Source organism: Triticum urartu, chromosome 3A (genome assembly GCF_056163025.1).
Source record: "Triticum urartu cultivar PI428250 chromosome 3A, HENAU_Tu73, whole genome shotgun sequence".
Lineage (NCBI taxonomy): Eukaryota > Viridiplantae > Streptophyta > Magnoliopsida > Poales > Poaceae > Triticum > Triticum urartu.
The window spans coordinates 111,254,717-111,262,673 of NC_141875.1; positions in this window are offsets into that span (position 1 = coordinate 111,254,717).

The following is a 7,957-nucleotide window of genomic DNA, read 5'->3' on the forward strand; positions in this document are numbered from 1 at the left end:
TTCTTCTCGCTCGTTTATCGGAATCAGGTGATTCAAGCGCCTGGAGTTTCGTCTCGAAACCGCCGTTCCGTCTAACCAACTTAAACATGTTTTTGCCCTAGTAAAATTTGACCTAGTTTCAACTTGCTAGAACCGAGTTGTTTCTTCCGCCGTTTGTTTTCCGTTTCTTTGTTCGGTTCGTTCTTTCTTTGCAACCGGAGTTCTTAAGTTGAACTTCTGGTTCTTTCTCTTGTTCGAGTTTTACCTGTGCATTAGATGAGTACTTATTGTATGCTTGTTGTTTGTCTGTGATAGATCACCCGGATTGCGCCGCTTGTTACTTCGAAACCCTAGGTCTCGCGGATCATCAGCAAGGCAAGTAACACTTTGATCATACTTTTTCAACAACCCAGTTTTATTGCATTAGATCAATCCTCACACATTGCATGATTAGGATCTAATTAAATTGTGGGATGGGATGTAGATGAGGTAGTACCTATTACCTGTTTATTATCAAACCTTTGGGAGTTACTTCTACGTTTGCTTATTATGCCATGCTATGCTAGTAGACGTGGATTGGGTGAGTGATATCCATGACAGATGTGAGTTGATAATTTTAATGGTTTATCTAAGGTGGCAACTTAAACACACATCTGGGTGGATTGAGGCACCTGATGTCTATCAGGACTTGCCTGTTTTTTTTGGACCGCCACCCAGGCTCAAAGGGATCATAAGATCTTTCATGCTAGAAAATTCTGTGTGCAGCCACAAGCCATTATGGGCTCTGGCATAGTTGACTAAGTTGTGCGAACTCTTACAGTGGTGGACTAGCAGATGTAGGGGATGTAGGTGTACCGGTCTACCCGATCGTAAGGTGCTAGCGCTTCTGAAAGACTATGTCTCGGTCATCCGTCTTCTCAAACACCATGTAGTGCGAGAAACCAAACGGAGGCGATCGAGTCTTGTGGGGAAAAGTGCGCAAACCTCTGCAGAGTGTACAAACTAATCATGATTAGCTGTGTCCCCGGTTATGGACATCTTGAGTATCTAGTACTTGAATATCATGTGAATCTCAACATGTTACTTCTAATTAATGTTGTTGGGTTTTAATTGTTTACTTAATTGGGATTGAGAATGCTGTCAACCATTCTCAATGTTTCACAACCACCATGATAGTTAAATAAACTTATTCCTTTGCAGTAGGGAAAAACTGGCTTTATGCAAAACTGTAACCATAGAGCTTTCCACCAGCCATATATGCATGTAGTATAGCTGTTTCATTCCTTTACTCTCTATGTGTTACATTGCCAGCATATTCCATGTGCTGACCCATTTTCAGGCTGCAACTTCTCATGTTGCAGACTTTTCAGACGACGAGTAAGGTTCTTTTAGGTCGTGGTTCTATACTCAGTGATGCCGCTGGAGTTGATGGACCCATTTATCTTCCAAGTCTTCCGCTGTTTTCGACACTAGATGACCTTAAGCCATATTTATTGTAATAAGTTCTCTTTGAGAAAACAATGTAATAAGTGTGTGATTGCCACTCTGCTATAAATCCTTCGATGTACTGTGTGGTGTCAGCATTACTGATCCAGGGATGACACCTGAGCACAGAGCGCTTGATCCATTCGGGTCGGGTCGCGACAGAGATGGTATCAGAGCACACGCTGACTGTAGGACACGACCACTAAGTTAAAGCCATAGATCACCATTCTCTTCTCATTTTCTAACTCCTCATCTTTTCTACCCTTTAGGATGACGAACGCGAAGATTAAGTACGCTCAACCGGATGAAGGCACACCATTTGGATTTCACCTGAAGGAAGTCACCAAGTACCTGAACATTGGATTACCAAGCTTCACGGGAACTTTCAACGCCACTCTGCCTGAAGAGGAGCGCTGGAAGATTCAAGCTCACATTCCGGGAAGGACATTCGCGCCAATCACGAAGCCCATAGATAGTGTTTTCAATGCACCAACCTGGAGTCTGGGAAGGAGCATGGCAGCTCATATCACCATAGGACGCATTGGAGAAGTTTATCAAGAAGACCTCAAGGACACTATCTACCAGATTTGCGGACGCCGAGATGAACAATGGGAGTTAGTCAGCACCAAGAAGGATAGATCCATTGCATCATTCATCCAGGAGTTAAACCAGCACATTCGACGCCATGAGAACCAGATGTGCAATGATATGATAGAGTTGAAGAATGCAAAGGCAAGGATCATCGAGCTAGAAGGAGAACTGAAGTCTACACGCAAGGACTACATGGACGAGATCGTAGCTCTAGCAAGGCACAATGGCGATCTTAAGCAGGAGATTGAAGAACTCAAGAGGAAGTTAGCAACCAAGGAGGAAGACGAGTACGTCGCATGTCCGGACAACTACATCATCATCGACGACACCGATTCAGATCCAAGTGAACCCGACTTTGAAGACGAAGCTGGAGCAGATATCATGGAGTCTTCCACCGGTTCAAATTTCTAGATGACCACCAGATAGTAGTAGTATTCCCCCATGTAAACACAATAGTCGAGCACTTTTGCGATAGTTTTAGACCGATTGTAAGCCCTTGTTTGATTGAATGAAGTGATTTTGTGTGCATTTGCTCATGTGCATTGGGGTAGTGTTTTCCCTTTAAGACCTCACTCTATTCTTAATTCTCGTCTTTTATAAACACCTATGCTAGTAAGCTCACCAGGAGCAGAGTACATGGCCAGACAAGGATGTTTTCAAGTGCCATTAAGTATAGGAAGGCATGTTTTCCCAACGGATTTAATTATTCTGGAATCCCAAGGTCTGGATGTGATTCTTGGTATGGATTGGCTGTCGATGTATGGAGGAAACATCGATTGCGCCAGTAAGACAATTTTGCTTACCACACCAGAAGGAAGAAGGATCAAGTATGTATCCCGGCATGTGCCAAACAGGACACAAGTAAACTGCCTAACAGGAGTTGTGCAAGAGGAAGTACCAGTGGTGAAGGATTTTCCTGATGTATTTCCTGAGGAATTGCCAGGCATGCCACCGGATAGAGCATTGAGTTTTTGATTGAGTTATTGCCAGGTACAGGCCCAATATCGAAGCGACCGTACCGGATGCCAGCAAAGGATTTGGTGGAAATTAAGAACCAGATTAAGGAGTTATTGGATAAAGGTTACATTCGCCCAAGTTCTTCGCCTTGGGGATCACCCGTACTTCTAGTGGAAAAGAAGGATGGATCATTAAAGATGGTTGTAGATTATCGGGGATTGAATGAAGTAACCATCAAGAATAAGTACCCACTGCCAATGATCAACGATCTGTTTGATCGGTTGCAAGGAGCTAAAGTGTTTTCCAAGATCGATTTGCGATCAGGGTACCATCAGTTGAAGATTCGAGAGCAGGACATACCTAAGACAGCATTCACCACGAGATATGGACTGCATGAGTATATCGTTATGTCATTTGGATTGACTAACGCACCTGCCTATTTTATGAACCTGATGAACAAAGTGTTTATGGAGTTTTTGGATAAGTTCGTCGTAGTGTTCATTGATGACATTCTGGTTTATTCAAAGAATGAAGAGGAGCATAAGGAACATTTGCATTTGGTTTTGGAGAAACTAAGGGAACATCAGTTATACGCCAAATTCAGCAAATGTGAGTTTTGGTTGAAGGAAGTTGGATTCCTCGGACACGTTATATCCGGAGAAGGTATAGCAGTTGACCCCACTAAGGTTGAGACCGTAACCGAATGGGAAGCACCAACGACAGTTGGAGAGATCCGGAGTTTTCTTGGACTCGCAGGATACTACCGGAGATTTATTGAGAATTTCTCAAAGATTGCAAAGCCTATGACTGAATTGTTGAAGAAGGATACTAAGTTCAATTGGACTGAGGAATGTGAGGCTAGTTTCCAGGAGTTGAAGAAACATTTGGTTACCTCACCAGTATTGATTTTGCCAGATCAGACCAAGGATTATGAGGTGTATTGCGACGCTTCACGTCGAGGACTTGGAGCAGTGCTTATGCAGGAAGGGAGAGTTGTTTCGTATGCTTCACGACAACTGAAGCCTCATGAGTTGAATTATGCCACGCATGATTTGGAGTTAGCAGCTGTAGTGCATGCATTGAAAACATGGAGACATTTCCTCATTGGAAATCATTGTGAGGTGTACACGGATCACAAGAGTTTGAAGTACATCTTCACGCAGAAGGAGTTGAACCTTAGACAAAGGAGATGGTTGGAGCTCATCAAGGATTATGACATGAGATTGCATTACCATCCCGGAAAAGCTAATGTAGTAGCTGACGCATTGAGCCGTAAGAGCCATGTCAACACCCTAGTGACGGAAGAAGTACCAAAGGAGTTAGCAGAAAACCTTCGTGAGCTATGTTTGGAAATAGTTCCGAGAGGCTATGTAGCAGCATTGGAGATTCAGTCAACATTGATGGATAAGATCAGAGAAGCTCAGAAATCTGACAAGGAGATTGCTGCCATAAAAGAGAAATTGAGCGAAGGAAAAGCAAAGGGATTTCGTGAGGATGAGCACGATACCTTATGGTTTGAGGACCGTGTTTATGTGCCCAATGACCCGGAGATCAGTAAGTTGATTTTGCACGAAGCACATGATTCACCGTATTCGATTCACCCAGGGAATACCAAGATGTATTTGGATTTGAAGGAAACATTCTGGTGGACCGGAATGAAGAAGGATATTGCAGCATATGTAGCAGTTTGTGACGTTTGTCAGAGAGTGAAGGCAGAGCATCAGAAGCCAGCAGAATTGTTACAACCATTGCCGATACCCGAATGGAAGTGGGATAAGATAGGCATGGATTTTATCACAGGACTACCCAGGACAAAAGCAGGTTATGACTCGATATGGGTAGTAGTTGATCGTTTGACAAAGGTAGCACATTTTATTCCAGTTAAGACCACTTACACCAGTGCTAAGTTGGCAAAGATATACATGACCAGGATTATTTGTTTGCATGGAGTTCCGAGGAGTATCGTATCAGATAGAGGAACCCAATTTACCTCAAAGTTTTGGAATCAGTTGCATGAAACTTTAGGAACCAGACTAGAGTTGAGCACAGCTTTCCATCCGCAGACAGATGGACAGACCAAGAGAGTCAATCAGATTTTGGAAGATATGCTGAGAGCTTGTGCACTAGATTATGGATCTAGTTGGGACGATAACTTGCCGTATGCGGACTTTTCTTATAACAACAGTTACCAAACCAGTTTGAAGATGGCACCTTTCGAAGCTTTATACGGAAGGAGGTGCAGAACACCGTTGTCATGGGACGAAGTTGGAGACCGTCAATTCTTTGGACCAGATTTGATTAAGGAGTCTGAACGGAAAGTTAAGTTGATTCGCGATAGGCTCAAGGTAGCCCAGTCCAGGCAGAAGAGCTACACAGATTCTAAACGCAAGGAGACAGTCTACGAAACCGGAGACAGGGTTTATCTTCGAGTATCCCCACTTCGAGGAGTTAAGCGCTTTGGAGTTAAGGGAAAGTTAGCACCGTGTTTCGTTGGACCGTACAAGATCTTGCAACGTATGGGAGAAGTCGCTTATAAGTTGGAATTACCAGAGGGACTGTCAGGAGTTCATGATGTATTCCATGTTTCTCAGCTGAAGAAATGTCATGCCGAGATGGCGTAGGTACCGCTAAGAGATACCGTACCACTCGAAGCGATTCAGTTGAAGGACGACTTAACGTATGAGGAGAAGCCAGTCAAGATTCTCGATTATGCCAGCAGAGTTACTCGCAGCAAGGTTATCAAGTTCTGTAAAGTCCAGTGGAACCACCGCTCAGAAGATGAAGCCACCTGGGAAAGAGAGGAAGATTTGCTCAAGGACCACCCTCACCTATTTTCTAGCCAACCCGAATCTCGAGGGCGAGATTCATCCTAAGGGGGGTAGGTTTGTAACATCCCAAATTTTCAATTTGAAATGTTATACACTAGATCATCATGCATAGCATATTTTCTTGCATTTTTGGTTGATCCTAGAAATTTCACGCAACTCAAGGACCTTCGGAGAGAGTTGGAGATTTCGTTATTTTCATATTTGAGAGTTTTCTCGAATTTGAAAAAGAGGATCATTTGATTTATTTATTTCATCTTCAATAATTTTTCCGATATCAAAAATATAAGAGAGGGAATAATATGACTTTCCCAAAATTGAGGAAAAATGAAGATTTAATAAATAGATCAAATTTTGTTTTCCGGTGTTTATTCGCATTTTATTTGGATAGGGAAAAATGCGCGTTTTTGAAAATTGCATTCTAGGTCCGGAGTAAAGTTCATTTTGTTCGACTCATTTTTAGGAGTCGGGGAAAATTTACTTTAGATTTTTCGGAGTTCGTTTAGCTTCTTTTTCTTTTGTTTTTCTGCGCGCGTAACCGATTGAAAAAAAAAAGAGAGCAGCGCCCCGCCTGGGCCAAAGGCCCAGCCGGCCGGCCACCCCAGCCCCTGCGCGCGTGCGCTAGCGCCAGGCCAGGCGCCAGGCCGCCGCCTCGCTTCGTCTTAGCCGAGTCCTATATGGACTCTAGGCTAGCCCTTTCCTTTGTTTCGTTTTCCTATTCCTACTCTATTTCTTGTCCCCTACCCCAAGAAACCCCCTCCCCTCCCCAATATAAATACCCCAACACCCCCCTCTAAACCCATCAAATCAAACCCCAAGCCTCCACCGCACCCCACCCCGCGCCCTACACTGCCGCCGCGCCACCCCACACCCGCGCCGCCGCACCCCACCCCGCGCCCCTCACCCGCGCCGCCGCACCTTGCCCACGCCACCGCCGCCCTACGCCACGCCGCCGGAGCCCCGTTCGCCGAGGTTGCCCCGCGTCTCTTTTCCTCGGATCGTTTTCTTCTAATCGTTCCGATTCTTTTCTTCTCTTCCGATTCGTTTTCTTTCCGGTTCTCTTCTAAACCGTTCCGGTTTTCTAGATCGGTTTTTCGTTCGGTTTTCTTTTCCGAAACCCTAGATCGGATTCGTTTTCTTTTCCGATTTAGTTGCCTTTGGACCATTCGCCGGACCGTTCGTCCTAACGAACATGATCACCGGATTCTTCTAGGTTAACGAACGTCCGTTCGTTCAACCGTTCTTCTTTTCTTTCTGTCGGATTTATTCCGCGATCGCGATCTCAGATCCGATCTTCGTTCTAGTCTTTCTTCTCGCTCGTTTATCGGAATCAGGTGATTCAAGCGCCTGGAGTTTCGTCTCGAAACCGCCGTTCCGTCTAACCAACTTAAACAAGTTTTTGCCCCGGTAAAATTTGACCTAGTTTCAACTTGCTAGAACCGAGTTGTTTCTTTCGCCGTTTGTTTTTTGTTTCTTTATTCGGTTCGTTCTTTCTTTGCAACCGGAGTTCTTAAGTTGAACTTCTGGTTCTTTCTCTTGTTCGAGTTTTACCTATGCATTAGATGAGTACTTATTGTATGCTTGCTGTTTGTCTGCGATAGATCACCCGGATTGCGCCGCTTGTTACTTCGAAACCCTAGGTCTCGCGGATCATCAGCAAGGCAAGTAACACTTTGATCATACTTTTTCTACAACCCAGTTTTATTGCATTAGATCAATCCTCACACATTGCATGATTAGGATCTAATTAAATTGTGGGATGGGATGTAGATGAGGTAGTACCTATTACCTGTTTATTATCAAACCTTTGGGAGTTACTTCTACGTTTGCTTATTATGCCATGCTATGCTAGTAGACGTGGATTGGGTGAGTGATATCCATGACAGATGTGAGTTGATAATTTTAATGGTTTATCTAAGGTGGAAACTTAAACACACATCTGGGTGGATTGAGGCACCTAATGTCTATCAGGACTTGCCTGTTTTTTTTGGACCGCCACCCAGGCTCAAAGGGATCATAAGATCTTTCATGCTAGAAACTTCCGTGTGCAGCCACAAGACATTATGGGCTTTGGCATAGTTGACTAAGTTGTGTGAACTCTTACAGTGGTGGACTAGCAG